This window comes from Leptidea sinapis, chromosome 28, assembly GCF_905404315.1.
Source record: "Leptidea sinapis chromosome 28, ilLepSina1.1, whole genome shotgun sequence".
NCBI lineage: Eukaryota > Metazoa > Arthropoda > Insecta > Lepidoptera > Pieridae > Leptidea > Leptidea sinapis.
The window spans coordinates 12705143-12722081 of NC_066292.1; the positions used below are offsets into that span (position 1 = coordinate 12705143).

Below are 16939 nucleotides of genomic sequence, written 5' to 3' on the forward strand. Positions count from 1 at the left end.
TGTTTTGAATTTGGAATCCTAATTCATTGTGCAAATACAGACGACAAAACAATAAGAGGAACAACAAACAAAATGGACCATGAAAATATTACCATTCGAAAAAGGCTTAAAAAATCTAATTCTTTAAGCAATATATCCACCTCAAATATATCGCTTCTAGACACAACTGTAATGAGTCTACCTGACACATCACTGGATGAAACAATTACTTGCCTAAACGATAAAATAAAGGAGCTTACGATTGAGCTTCAAAGCGCTCACCAGGAAATTGAAAATATCAGCCATGACAATAGACAGTTGACGTTGGAAGTAGAGAAATGCAATAGAATTATTCAAATTTATAAAAAATTAGGAGAAGAGAATCATACAAATACTACTCCAAACACGGGTAGGAAAAAAAAAGAAAAAGTCGGTAACTACTAGCAATACACCGATACAGTTAACTTTTGACAAAAAAAGGAGTTAAAAAATGGTACAAATATTTTACACCCCGAAATAGCGCAGACACAGGAATCAAATCAGGAGACAACAGTCTCAGATAGTTTAAATAAATCATTTTTGACTAAGAAAAAGTATCATGTTACTGAAGTAAAGCAGGACAAGAGAGCAATTCCAAATAATCCTAAGAGAGTAGTTGAGGGCAAAATCCAGAAAGAGGACCTACTGAAGCTTAAATCAAGAAAAAGGATCGTGATTATTGCGGATGAGCAAGGGAGAGGTACTCAAAGAATATTGCAAAATTTGACTGGGCCCATGTATGAGGTCACTTGTTTTCTGAAACCAGGTGCAAAATTAACTGATATACTTCTTTCCGAGACAAGGTTGATGCAAAGCTTTAAAAAAAATGATGTTGTCATTATAATAGGAGGCACTCATGAAACTAATCCCTACGAGTTTCAACTAAGTTTGAATAGATTTTTCTATAATAACACACATACAAATATTTTAGTAAGTGAAATACCCTATAATAGAGCCTTAAATGAAAATAAGTTAAATTACGATTTAAGATTTATATGCGGAAAATTCCAAAATGTATCATTTGTTGACATGGATTATAGTAGAAGAAGAATGAAACGAAGTATGCAAATACGACTTATATGCCAGGCACTCATAAAGGATATTTTACGCCTTGAATATCGAAGCAAAATAGACAGTTATAAAAAACAAATAAAGAATACGCAGAGGAATATTAAAAATACAGAAAATAGTTTGGGTAGCTTCCAAACTGAACGTGGACAAAGTGAAGGTGAAAACGGTAATGAAATACAAGAGGAAAAGGATGATGCCAAAAAATATATTCTTGAAATAGAGAAAAGTGGAACTAACGGAAACAGTGCAGAACCTAATAATTTTTTTCGAGTCTCATAAGTTATACATATTACATCAAAATATTAATGGACTTATTAATAAATCTGAACAGATGGTAGTACAACTCGACGAATTAGAACTTAGCAAAAATATTTTTATAGATGTACTTTGTTTTACGGAACATAATTTAATTGAACACGATTGTGAGCTGCTTAGGATATCAAATTTTCGCATTGCTTCTGCATATTTTCGTAATAATAGAAGCGGTGGGTCAGCCATACTTGTACGAAATTCGGTTAAATTTAAAGAGTTAACGGATATCACACGCTTAAGCGTACCAGGTGTTATAGAATGTAGTGGAGTCGACCTAATAGATCAAAGCACAATAGTAATATGTATTTATAGACCACCAAAACTCGATAAATTTACCTTAGACACATTTTTTGACAGTTTATACAACATACTTAATAAAAATTGCTTCAAAAAAAGGAAAATCATTACCTGTGGTGATATAAATATAGACGTGTTAAAAAATAATAAAATTACGCAAACCCTTAATGAATTAGTACATGGTTTTAATCTTAAATTAGCACTTACACAGCCAACGCGCTTAGTAAGTGGCACATGTATCGATAACTTTTTGACCAATATTCGGAGCTATAGCTGTTCTGTTGAAGAACTGGCTCTATCAGACCATACAGCACAAATTTTCAGCTTTACTGTTAAAAAATTTAGTCGGATAGAATACTGGTTTATTTTAAGAAGAGACATTAGCGAAGAAAACTTGAGTAAATTTAAGGAATACTTAAGTAGTATTACATTTTCGGATGTTGATGAAACATCTGAACCAAATGAAGCATACAATAGATTTTTCGCAATGTTCTCACTTCTTTACTATCTCTGCTTTCCTTACATTAAAATAAAAATACAGTCAATTAGAAAACCAAAGTGGATATCAAAAGGAATAAGACAATGTTGCAAAAGGAAACGAGAGTTACTATGGAAATATAGAAAAAAACCTAATAATAAAAATAAACAAAATTACAAAGTGTATGGAAAGCGTTTAAAAAATATCATCAAACTAACACGAAAATCCCAAAATGATTATAAAATAAGAAATTCGGATAACAAATCTAAGACTACATGGGACATAATAAATGAAAACAGATTAAAACTCAATAATAACATTTGTATGCGTACTTTATATGGACCTCACTAAGGCATTTGACTATGTCGACCATCAAATATTATTGAATAAGCTAAGCGTGTACGGGGTTAAAGGAAACAGCTTATCACTTCTAAAATCATATCTAACGGGGAGGCAACAAATGACACAAATAGCGAGGTTAGTACGGCATGATAAAACAGAAACACCATATATATCGGAGTCAAAAACCGTAACCACTGGAGTACCGCAGGGAAGTATATTAGGTCCATTGTTGTTCATAACATATATAAACGATTTCCCTACGGTAACCAACCATGAGATGATTTTATTTGCTGACGACAGCACAGTGATATTTATAGGTGAAAATTTAAATTCTTTTCAAAGTGACATTAATAATACTATAGGCAAGATTATAAACTGGTTGACATGTAACAATTTAGTCATAAATCTTGACAAAACTAGAATAATGACATTTGCAAATAGACGCAATAAGATAGCATTGAACATTAATTATCTAAGTAAAAAAATATCTGAAATAACACAAACAAAATTTGTAGGCCTACATATTGATGATTGCCTAAATTGGAAAACCCATATTGAAAATTTGTGCTTGAAGCTAAATAGATTTTCATTTGCATTGCACATGCTGTCTAAAGTAGTAAACCAGTCCGCAGTGTTAGTAGCTTTTATATATTCGGTACGGGATCATATTTTGGGGAAATTCCACAGATAAGGATAGTGTCTTTAAATGTCAGAAAAAATGTATAAGATCTATATTTCATTTAAGCCCTACTGATTCCTGTAAACCATATTTTGATAAATTTAAAATACTTACTTTCCCGTGCCTATATATATATATATATATGAAGTGCTAGTATTCATTAGAACAAATGATCAACTATTTAGTTACTCTGATAGTAAACGCAGAAAAAATAAAATATGTTTCACGCAGCATACAACGGCACTTTTTGGTAATAGTATATTTAATATAGCTCCTCAGCTATATAATAAACTACCAGCATCATTAGCGGACCAAAACTTAAATATTAACTCTTTTAAAAATAAAATTAAGGAATTTTTAATGACGAAGAAATATTATTCAGTTAAAGAATATTTAACAAACATGAATATACATTCATTAGAATAAGTTCATTCAGATATTTCAAATTAACATTTTTAGTAAGCAAATTTTTATTTTTCACATTTTTATAATATTATGGTGGATAGACTTTTATGAATAATTTGGTTTTTATGTTGTATGTTTTTCACGGTAAACTTAGAGTAAGAATTGTAAAATATTATTTTTGCATGCCTACCCGGCAGATTGTTAGCACCTATGATTATAATGTAACACCAATGTACCCACTCAATCTATGCAATTAAATGACTTGATTTGATTTGATTTGATTTGAAAGAAAATATCGATTTATGTACGTATTCACGTAAAACTGCATCTGAATCATCAAGCCTCATTTAGATTTTTTTGCCTCAAATTCCTGAAGTTTGAACCTATTTGTATATTTGTTATAACAATTAGATAGTTTTATTTATATTTATAATGAAGCGACGGGTTCTAATGAAGATGGTACCATCGAAGTGTTCTTGTGATGACTTGTGATGAGCTTGAAGGAGGCATCACTGCTATAAAACCCCTTTGCGAATAGTGTTGAACTAGAAAATGATAGCAACGACATGGTAATCGAAAAGGTAATTGCATTAAATGCAATCCTCATTACATTAGGAGAATTTACAAATTGAAGTCAACGCGCCGCCTATTCGTGTATGTACCCGATAGCTTTTACAGTAATGAGTATTGCTTCAGCGGTCTGCCTTTAATGATTACAATGTTTTGCAAACTCACTATTTGCAACAACATTATTATAATATATGCAAAAATACTTTTCTGAATATATAACATTTCATTAATTCGTATTCTAATTCTATGTTTTACTTCGATTATGTTAAAACATGTGCATCATGCCTATTGTGTATGAAAACATATTTTTAGAGATTCCTTGATTCCATTTGTGCGAGAAAACCTGTCTTTGCAACAAACTCCCCGCAAATACTTATGCGTACGGCTACCATTTTAATTACACGAGCTCTGAGCAGAAGCTTTCAAAAATCAATTCCATTAAATGAACTGTCTGACAAGTATTGATACGCGAATAGAGTTTTTTCTGTTTGTGTTTTTCATGTAATGTTTATTTTTAATGTTATGTACATTTATTTTGTTTCTTAAAATATGTGCTGGATAATAATTGTAATTTAAATAAATCAAAGATTATCGCTTGTATAAGTCCATTGAATTTAAACATTCATAAATTTGTCAAACCAAAATTTTTTTTATCTCTACTATTTAATGTAAAGATTTTCAATACATTTGAAAATATTTTACACAATAATTAAAATTTAATTTAATACTCGTAAAAATCTGGATATGTTGGATGAGTTAGTAAATTTTGTTAATAACCCACAGAAAATCTTCATAGTAAATATTCTAATGTTTTGTCTACAAAACATTTTGAAATATCAGAGACACCAGATAGCGCTAAACTACTTTCAAAAAAAATGTTTAAATGAATGTTAAGATTCATAAGAAGAGTTTGAATCCTTTAGATAATGTTTCATTTAAATGTGCGATAATTAAAACAATAATGTGTGCAAATGGAATACAATAAAACACAAACTAAATATAAATTTATAAAATTTAATTCGTAAACCTAAATAACTATATCCTTATCTTATAATACAAGTTTCATAAAACTAATTAATATCACATATCACCAGCGACTTCTAGTATACGATGTACGAAATCATTTTATAAATGATTTACATTTTAGGCAAGTTTATCGAAATAGATCACACAAGTTAATATTTACAATGTCACAATCATTTCAATAACAATTGCTAGAATATTAAAAACAAATATTTTATTAATAATAGTCAACCAATCAAGTTTACAAAAATCTCATTTTATTCATAACATAACCCAAACAGTCTAATGATGTCTTGTTACTCCCTTAAATGTAAGAATATTATATTATATTACTGGGTTTCTTGTTCATTCATTACACTGGAAACAAGTATACAATTTGACATGCGAATTTCGTTACAATTTATGTAGGAAACATTAAATTAGTTACACTAAAATATTACTGGCACTAAAAGACTTAACCTTTTTTTAATGTTTTTACATTCCTTAAGACCAATGCGACGCTTCTTTGCACAGGGCATCCAGGGCATGTGCAATGCTAGATGGGATAGCTGTGCCTCGAGCAGTAGTGTTCAACCACTAGCTGTGTTTTGATTTGAAGGGCACCGAGCTAGTGATGTTACTGTACTAATGAAACTTAACATCTTTTGTCTCAAAGTGACAAGTCAGCAGGGCGTATTATTTACCATCAGATGAGCAGTCCCTTTGACACTTAAATCATTTGACGTGCAAAATGCTTTTTATAAAATACAAGTAAGTACAGTCCAAAAAACTGGGAAGAATTAAGATAAGTACAAATTGGTATTAGGGTTATATTAAATATATTGAAGCTATAGTACTCATAGTTTACGTTCTTAAAAAAAATCTTATTAACCAAACATAATACTATCAGAGAAGAACCCAATTTTGTCGCTGACGATGTAGAATGTAATTCACATTGGTGGCCATTAGTTTACATCAACTACTGGCCACCAATGTGATATCGATATTACATTATCTTCTTTGGGGTTTTCTGTAGTGTGATGTTCCAACATATTATCAGGCATATAGCTGCCACATGTTGGGAAATTACGTGGTATAGGAGCAAAATCCTTTTCCTCGCCGACTTTGAAAACTAGCGCAATACCAACTACTACATGGAATTCTATATGACAATGGAAAAGCCAATATCCAGGATTATCGGCTTTAAAACGTATAACCGTATAGCCACCATCTGGAACTGTAACTGCATCTTTAAGAGGCGCGTTCCTATGATTACCTTTCAGAAGTCCAGCTTCGTCAAATGCTTTAATCTCATCAATTGTAATGTCACTGGCCAATCTTCTTATACCGACCACTCTGAAGAAATGTCCGTGTAAATGGAAAGGGTGATTAGCGTCAAAAGTGACACCCTCATCGACAATGGTGACATCAACAACGGCGTTCTTTTTCACTGATAGAACGTGAGAACACTCACAGAAGCCTTCTTTGCAAGAATTTTCGATGTTACATGCGTTGCAGTAATTGTCTGATGATGGACGACTTAGCATAAGTGGGCTGGACGGCATCTTCATCGAAATGTGATTCAGTTGAAGTGTGTAGAGACGATTGTCATGATTTGGAACTGTAAATAAAAGTTTAATAATGAAGTAACTTTCAATAATAAATACTTGTAATTATAACATACATTACTCGATTTCTTACATGAGAATGTTAACAAATACAAATCGCAGCCGACCTTAAAGATTGCTCGATTATTAAGATAAATTTGACTTCTAGGTGCTGCAAAATTAAAAAAGTAAAACAATTACAGCAACATAATCATTCAACCAATCAACCGCTAGTCGACTGTACCTAACTTATTACCAAATATATTTGTTCTATTAATATATCAAATTTTAATAGTAGTAATAATTTTATATCTATATCAAAATGTATCAAATAAATTTAAGAATCTTTTTCATTATTATTTAAATACGCATTAAATAGATAGTGCCGCAGATATAGGTAGACAAAGGCCTCCCCCAAATCTCCAACCATCCTGTTCCGGCAATCTTGACCAGATCATCGGTCTATCTTGAGGGGAGCGTCAATAATGCGTCTTCCGGTACGTGGTCCCCAGTCGAGGATTTTAATGCCCAAATTGTCCGAACTATGTGCCACTTCAGTTTTGCAATCATTTGGGCTATGTCAGTGATTTTAGTAAGTCATCACTCTGGTTGACAACCATCATCTTAAATATCAAATATCGTGTGAAATTTTTTCAATGAAATTCACATTATTGCTTTCCGTTGCGCAATTTGAACATGTAAGTAAGCATAAGACTGTGAGCCTAAACGCTCCTTGTTTTATCTCACCTTGATAATATCCATAATAGGGTGATGTATGAAAGTGTGTATTATTCTTTGCGTAGAAATCATAAGCCACGTAGAACTGATAGTCAGCAACTTCTTTTAGACTGTCATCGTAGACCTCAAGTGATTTCATTTCAGCCACGCTGATAGTATCATCTTCTTCCTCGCCTTTGTTCAATGCGTTTAATTGCTGAAAGAAAGTCACAAATCATTGATAAGAAAGATGAAGTTGTGCATTTAACATATATACTCGAGTTTGGTATTTCTTGCAAGAACTATCAATCGCTAAGTGCAAGTGTAAAATACAGTTCGAGAACAGAGTCTAGAATATTTGTAGACTAGCGGAGCCACGCGACTTCACGCACGAATATTAAATTAAGGTAATCTTGAAATTTAAATGTTATAACACTTTTGAAAGGATTACAACGCTTGTGTTTTACATTATTTTATGTAAAAGTTCCTTTTTTACCCGACCTTAGTATAATCTTGAAACTTTGAAGACTAATATAAATAAATCTATTATATGATTAATCAAAGACAGAATTATTATAAATTGGCATTCTGGTGTACTTAGTAAAAATATTTTATCTGACTTATTATTAACTGATTTATTTTTTTATTGGTAATCAACAGCGTTACTGTAAACGTTAGTAAAAATAATATAAAACATAAGTATTAAGGCCATTATAGATTACTCATATTGACAATATTATTTTACAGTAGTTTTACAACAAGCTGTATGACAGAACAACAGCCTCTCGTGTTTTTGTTATTTTCTGTATGTATGTTTGTGTGTGGGTGTGAATGCATATGTGTCTGTTTAGTAAATAATAAATGTATACATCTTAATCAAATGAGTACGGCATGCTATAGACTGGTGTAATTTAATAATTTCACGCTTCAATTTATTATTTTCTAACATGAAGATATCTAGAATATGATAGTAATTATTGTTATGATTAGATTAGATGAGTTTACGATGTAGATATTATTCTTAAGGCTGTATAACGTTGTTATTTAGTATACAATTTAAACATTATAGATATTTAACATTTTGCTCGTTAAGGTCGTAGGTTTAAACTCAAACATTGTTTTATTAACGCTTACAAAATCCCATTACAATAGTCAGAGACTTAGTTCCATTTATCCCAACTATAAGAAGAACATATTGAGATTTATAGCGATGACCTGGGAAGAAATATGGGGTTGATTTTGCATAAAATTAGTAACGGGCAGTTAGTAACAAATATTTGCATGCCAGTGGCAAGTTACTATCAAATTATAAAAAGAATTCTTAGTGATACTTACTGCTCTAATACTTCTATTATTGTTATGATTGGGAGAAGAGGGAATTTAAATAAAAATGTTCTACAATAATTATACAATGAGTTAAATAGTTTAAAAATAGAAAATCTTATAATTTACACACTGCTATTCATTCAGGATTTGCCACAGGAAAACAAAGCAAGAGACAATTTGAATAATATGTTAACCCTATTGTCTCATTCAAATTATGTGACATATAATGGTAATTTATTATGTAGTTGTTACTACACATAATTGGTATTAATAATATAATTAATCATAAATGCAAAATGTTGACATTTGATAAGTTACACCTATCTAATTTTTATAAAAGACAGATAGCTAAATCGCTATCTTTTTATTTATTTTATAACACAGCCAATAATTTGGCAACCCGGTCCCCTGCTTCTATTGAGCAGGTTAGTAAGTTGATTTACACTGCTTCTATTGAGCAGTCTTATAGTTTAGTTTCTGGCTTGGAATATGTTCCAAATTATTTAAATTAGCCAATAAGACAATAGGGGACTCCTCTAGCAATATAAATACACAATGTACAAGTACTAAGAAACATAGTAATTGTAAAGTGAACCTGATGCACCAAAATATGCAAGGATTGTTAGGTAAAGAACTGGAACTGGAGTTACTAATGAACAATGAAATTATTGATATCTTATGTCTTACGGCTAAGAAAATATGAGCTCATTTTTAACTCCAGTGGTCATCGGGAGGCAAGTGTGTTTAGCAGAGAAACAGCAACACGTGGCGGCTCTCTTATACTTATAAGTAAATCATTTAAATTCAAAGACCGTAATGATATTGTGGGCCTCTCTGTTGAACGTACCATTGAAATAGCCTGTGCAGAGCTTGAGTGTGCCATTGTTGTAAGTATATACAGACCCCCCGATGCATTATATGAGTTATTTGAGACTGTATTAGAGGAGGTTCTATCAAAATTATCAGAATCTAAGAAATATATTATGATTTGTGGTGACTTTAATATTAACTTATTAGAAAAATCCACCACAAGTATTAGATTCAAATCTTTGTTTAAATCATATAATTTATCAAATATTTTCTTAGAACCTACTAGAGTAACCAGCACCTCTAAAAGCTGTATTGATAATATTTTTAGTAATTATAAACCTATTTCTCAATCAATAATTAGTAAACTGAGCTCAGACCACTTTGGTCAATTTCAAGCCTCTTTTAATATTGAAGGAAACAAATGTACTTCAACTAAAAAGTTTATGTTTGTTCCGGTAAACAACAGGCGAATGGAGAAATATAGAGGCAATGTTTCGGAAAAACATAAAAAAACTCTCAAACTTGTATTTGAATTATAACAGTACTCCAAATGAGATGTATGGTAAGTTATTTAAAATAATTAAAACAGAGTTTGCCTCTATATTTACTTCAAAGACAGTCAACTCGGGTGGTCTCTTGTCATTTAACAACTGGGCAACAGCTGGTATTCCTAGGAGCAGACAACAGTTATATGAACTATATAGTGAGAGATCATCATGTAATCATGGTGTATCTTTTCTTCTATATGTGAAAAAATATTCAAAATTATTTAAGAAAGTATGTACTATTGCTAAGTCAATGCAATATATGCATAGAGAAAAATGCTTCAAATAAAATAAAAATGACTTGGAAAGTTATTAACTGGGAATCTGGAAGAGCGAAAGACTGCAAGTTTGAATATAATCTAATAATAAACAATACAAAAATCCACTCTGAACAAGAAGTAGCTTCTGCTTTTGAGAATTTTTTTCTGACATTCCAGTTTCCATCTCAAGCACCCTTGTCTACTCCACCAGTGTTGCCGAGTCACTTCTTTTGGAAAATGTTAAGGAATGTAAACAAAATTTCAAATTCAGTGTTGTAAGCCCAGCAGAAATTCAAACTTTCAGATCCTTAGAAATGAAAAAAACTGCTGATATATCTGTAAAAATATTAAATTCTGTTATTAACGTCATAGCAGCATATCTAGCACTAGTTTTTAATAGCTGTATTGAACATGGCGTGTTTCCTGACCTTCTGAAGTATAGTAAAATTACACCAATATTTAAATCGGGACTCACTTCGGACCCGAATAACTATCGCCCTGTTTCAGTGTTGCCGACCCGAAGTAAAATTTTTGAAAAAAATTATTTTAAGCCAAATGCTTACTCACTTTAACACTTATAAGTTACTTCATATAAAACAATTTGGGTGTGGTAGGGCTTTTTAAAGTGGGAGAGTCACGCTGCCGTCTTATGACGTCAGCACAATCGGGCCAGACTCGTCCGGGTTAATTACCACACTCGCACAGAATACCGGCGTGAAGTAGCGGCCTAGTGCCGCTATGTTTCGCATAGGTTAGTGTCGAGGACCGGAGGCCATCCCTTCCCCCCCCCCCCAACGAAATATGAGAGCGGTCCGTAAAAAGATATTTCCCCAGGAGGGTACCGGCTCTACCAGAGCCGGAGAATCCCTCCCCGAGCACTCTCGCTCGGCCTGCCCTTCGTATTCTGGGGCGAGCACAGAACCGCGCATGACCGAGGACAAACGAGGCAGCAACACCACGGCACCCCGCTCGACGCTCAACGTGGACTTTTGCAATATCAGGGATATTCACTCCAATTTAAACGCCATCCACCACCACATTGAGACGGCGCAGCCGGCCTTGTGTTTCCTTACGGAGACGCAGATATCTCGACCTAGCGATACGTCATATTTAACGTACACCGGGTACAAAATTGAGCACAACTTTTTGCCTCATGCCGGGGTATGTGTGTACGTTAGGGAGGATATCTGCTGTCGCCGTCTCGGCAATTTTGAGAGTAGGGACCTGTCTACTCTCTGGCTCCGCGTAGATTTAGACGACCGCGTCCGTATCTATGCGTGTGTCTACAGGTCCCATAGTGGTAACGCAGAAACCGATCATCTCATGGGCTGCGTTCAAGCGGCAATTGACGACGTGCTTGCACAGATCCCCTCCGCTGAAATCGTAGTCTTGGGTGATTTCAACGGGCACAATGCCGAATGGCTTGGATCACGTACCACAGACTACGCAGGGCGAGAACACTTCTCTTAAAGCCGCGCCTAGTATCGGAATACTGGGTCTCGAAATCTCGAGCGATTGCCAATTCCGTGGCCATCTGGAGGGCTAAGCCAAATTGGCTTCGAAGAAGCTGGGCGTCATAAATAGAGCACGGCAATACTTCAAGCCGGCCCACATTCTAGCGCTCTACAAAGCGCAGGTCCGGCCACACATGGAGTATTGCTGTCATCTCTGGTCTGGTGCACCCCAGTATCTGCCCGATCCATTTGACCGCGTGCAGCTCGAATTGTCGGGGACTCAGTGCTCTGTGAACGGCTGGATCACTTGGCGTTGAGTAGAGACGTCGCTTCATTGTGTTTCTTCTACCGCATTTATCACGGGGAGTGTTCCGAAGAGCTCTTTAACCTGATTCCTGCCGCCGAATTTCACCTTCGACACGCCACAAGTTAGGATATTATCCCCACCATCTGTATGTGTGGCGGTCCTCCACAGTGCAGTTTTCAAGACGCTTTCTCCCTCGTACTACAAAGCTGAAACTGCGGTGTTTCCGGGACGATACGGCATGGGTACCTTCAATAAAAGCACGAACACCTTCCTTAAAGGCCGGCAACGCTCTTGTCATTCCTCTGGTGTTGCAAGAGAAAGTGGGCGGCGTTGATCACTTAACACCAGGTGACCCGTACGCTCGTTTGTCCTCCTATTCCATAAAAAAAATGCTGCAGACATTCTGACTGCGTCAGCCACCAAATGAATGCTTAAATACGTAACTGCGTTCTATATCGATAAAGGATCCATGAAGAACTTGTAAGTAACAAGTCCTTCATTATGTGACTCTTGCCACGTGAGATCTCCTGAAGGCTCTAGATTCATTGCTCCCTCATAATGAAGCACACAAACTTGCTTTGCTTTTGTGAACCTATCGATATTAAATATAAGTATCTGTACTGTTTGTTTGTTTCCAATAGTATCGCAGATTTTAAAATATTTTTCTGTGTTTGAAAATATTTTCATATATATTGTTGATCCCTTGATCAAATTAAATAAATAATCTGTAAGTAGAACATCTTCGCAATAAAAAGACGACACAAGTGGGGCGGTGCAGTGGGAGCAGAGGATGCTTGCCGGCGATCAGTACGTGAGTGCCGGCAGAGCAGTCAGGGTTAGGACTTCTAAGTAATTAAATAATAATATTTTAATTTAAACAATTTTGTTTCAACCTGCCTTTTAATTTTCTATGATTAATTATTTTCAAACAGGTAAATCAAATATCAAATTTATTTTTAATTGTCATTGTTTTCTGTTGTTGGGGTAAATCGGTCTTCATGTTAAAACTTAATAGTTAAATCTTAATAATTTGTGATGTAACAGTCACAGATTGATCGTAATTTATACAATAGTTCGTACATGCGATGTCGCTAGTAGGGACGATGTTCTACTTACTCCCGGCCGCGCGTTCCGTATACTTTGCCTTAGCATAAATGAGCACGATATATAGATATATATCACTGAGACTTTACAGACACATAAAGATATATATATAAAGAGTTACCTCTCATCGCAGTCCTCCATCAGTCCCCGGAACCGGATTTGTTTCCACAATGAAGTCGTAGCGCTCGCCTGCGTACGTCACGAGGGATGTTGCTGGAAATAATTTTAAATGTCATTGCTTGTGTTGGTGTCGTGGTGCGGGTCGTTCCCTTCCGCAAATCTCCGCAGTACACAATCCAACAATCCTACCATACTTTACTGACTTTTTCTACTGGTATTAACTCTTTCATACTAATTATCCTTATATTAGTACTCATTACCTAATCTCTTTTTATACATCCCCTATCTGAGAATAGAAGGTATACGAGCTTGGTCAATGTATTTTTGTTATGAAAATGAGGGGCGAGACGAGTAGGGCTTTCAGCTGATGGTAATTCATTCTTAAAAACCCAATAATTCTGAGCGGTACTACAATAATTGTGCTCGTCATGTCAAGTCTCATTTGCCCAGTAATTTCACTAGCTACTGCGCCCTTCAGACCAAAACACAGTCATACTTATACATTACTGCTTCACGCAAAAAAAGGCGCCGTTGTGGTACTCCTAATATAGCCGGCATCCGGTGCCAAGGAGCCTCCCACTGGTAACTGATATGCAGCACTTCTATTCACATTTACTATATTAATTTAAGCAGACTATCGGCTTTCATTCAACATATCATTATGACTCTCTACACCTTCAATTAACTCTTTTATTTGCACTACAATACGAGCTAAATTCGTACAAAAATCAAACAAGAAATTTAATACAGTTTACTACATAATCTTAGAAGCGTCTTACCTGTAATTGGTTCAAGATCATATCCATCAGAAGCAATCACAGTGATGCTATGACCGTCCACGGACATTTCTATAGGAAGGTTGAGGAACTCGGCGTTAATCACACGAAACCGATACCTGTAGCCGTGGGAATAAGAGCGATATTAAAACAGACGGCTTTAAGAAATATACTCTAAAATAGATCTTATTTGTTTTGAAATCACATTTGTTTAATAAATAATGGAATCGGTTAGAAGCAGTTTGTGTTCTTTCTTTAATCAGAAATGTAATTTTGTAGGATGTTTAATAAATACAATGGTATATTTTGTATCATTATTCAAACGACGTATGCGGGCTACTTATCGTGTCAGGATAATTCTGTTATCGAGAACTCTATTTAATGTTATTTTAAAATAGTTATTTTCGAAAATGTTCGCATAATAACTTTATAAGAGTGTGTATATTAAAAAAATTCAAAATTCAAAAACACTTTATTCATGTAGGTCACAAAAATGACACTTATGAATGTCAAAAAATATATATAAATATTGTTTCTTATTGAATTTACCGCTACTTCGTAAAGGGTTGAGCTAATGAGAAGAAGTAGCAAGAAACTCATTGCCACTCTTTTAAGTCAAGATTTACATTTCAGTTGTTTTACAAATCATTTCAATTACAAACTCCGAGGTCTTTTAAAAGTAGAAATTGAATGGCTCAATAGCAACAAGACTTATCCGAAATGGATTCAATAAAATAAAGTTCAAGTAGAGGTAAATCCAGAAAGACTTTATAAGCGATCCCTTTGTACAATAAAGGAAACATTTCAGGCCGTGGCGAATCAATTCAACAATCCTGCAATTCAGTGTAGTTCGTTAAGCTGGATCTATTTATTATTTGTGGTGGTTTAAAGAGTTGACGGACTACAGTAATCTATGTATACATTGCTTGCATTGCTATGTATAATTACAAAAAAACACCAACCGACTTCAAAAAAGGAGTAAGGAGGAGTTCTCGATTTGTGTACTCGCATGTTACCTGATTTCTTCATGGGTAATATGTTTTATTTAACGACATTCGAAATCATAAAAAACATTGATATGTGGCAGGCGAGGATCGAACCACATGTTTGTCCTCCTCTTCCATTAAAAAAAACCAGGTGTGCCGTGGTGCGAGTTAACGGTTCAAATTTTTGCACCACCGATGATTCACATACACTAATTTTTCTACTACTTAACTACAATTATAATCATGATAATCCGTAAAACATAATACCTATTAAATTTTAAAAGCACACGGTCTCAGCTCAAACTTAATAACCATAACTTGAGTAAATTGTTTTAAAGTATCAAGGTGCCTTCGTCGAACTTTGCTAAAAGAATTGCAAATACCCGCATTTGCATAATATTGTCGCAACAGCGTCACAACACTACCAATCAGTCTTGTAGCTAGCTTGCAGCATTACCCCTCTTAATCGTAGTATTCATCTTGCTTGTGCTATAAACCGATTGAATAGTTTTGATAAATATCTAAATATATATTATGCTGACTTTGAACTTTCACTTTGACTGAGTAACTTTGAATTTTTATAACCATCTGAGGTGTTTGATGTTAAATATTGGAGTTGAAAAGTAGAGCAAATTTATCGTTTGCTAATATGTCCACATTACTTGAGTAAGTGTGTAAAAGTGTAAAGCAATATAGATTTAATTTATCAACGAAATTACTTTATTTTCCTCATAATATTAGATGTGATTTAGTTATAAAATAAAGACTTCTATCAAATTTTTTTTAGTTATATTTTACTAATTCGTTAGAGGTAACCCATAAAATAGTATCACTCTAGAAATAAGAATAATTTTACAAAATATAATATTGAGATAGACTTTAATGAATATTATATACTTAAAACGATTTAACATTCTTTCAAACTAATGCACTTACAAAAATTAAATCCCATCTGAAAATTCAATCGCCAAGATTTCAAAGCAATATTTATCCGAAATATTTTCTTGAATTTGGTCCAAAAAAGTTGGGCTAAGTAAAGCAAAATTTGTTCTAGACCGCACCGCTTGTGGTCAAACTCTCAACTGGGTCAAGAAGCTGACGTTCCTTCAGTTGGCTGCTTTTATATTTCAGATGCTAATATTTTGAGATTCAATTACAAATAAAAATACAAACATAATATTGTGAAATAAGTAACTAATAATAAGAAATAAATAAAAAAATTATCGTATAAGTCTACTAGATATTAAAATAATAACCATATTGTGCATATTTAATGTGTAAGTAGCTCGTTTGTATTACTGTACGTCTAAGAACAGATAGTGTATATTATGTACCAACTTAAGAAAATGCATTTTTTAAAATGAAGTTATGTAATATTATTAAAATTTATACCTACATATTTAGTAACGTCTCAGCAAAAAATTACAAAAATATTCTATTCGTAATGGCCACTTTTAGCTTTTATACAGGTCTTTAATCTGTTTGGCCACGAATCTATGGATTTACGCACTGTTACCAAAGGAAATTTCACCACTGCTTGCTCCAAAGATTTTTTAAGAGGCTCAATGTTGCCGTGTCGTTTAGAGCAGGCCATGTCCTCTAAAACTGACCATAATTTGAAGTCTAAAGTGTTGAGGTCTGGGCTAGATGAGGGCCAGTCTTCAACTCTTATAATGTCCGGAACGTTGGTTTCAAGCCAGGCTTGGGTAGTTCGTGTCTTGTGACCAGGTGCAGAGTATATTTTTAAAACGTG

The 16939-nt window shown here is 33.9% G+C and overlaps 1 pseudogene; it reads right to left on the reverse strand.

The window, feature by feature from the left end:
* Positions 1–6139: 6139 nt before the first annotated feature.
* On the reverse strand, positions 6140–14324 carry LOC126973073 (uncharacterized; annotated as a pseudogene).
* Positions 14325–16939: the final 2615 nt, after the last annotated feature.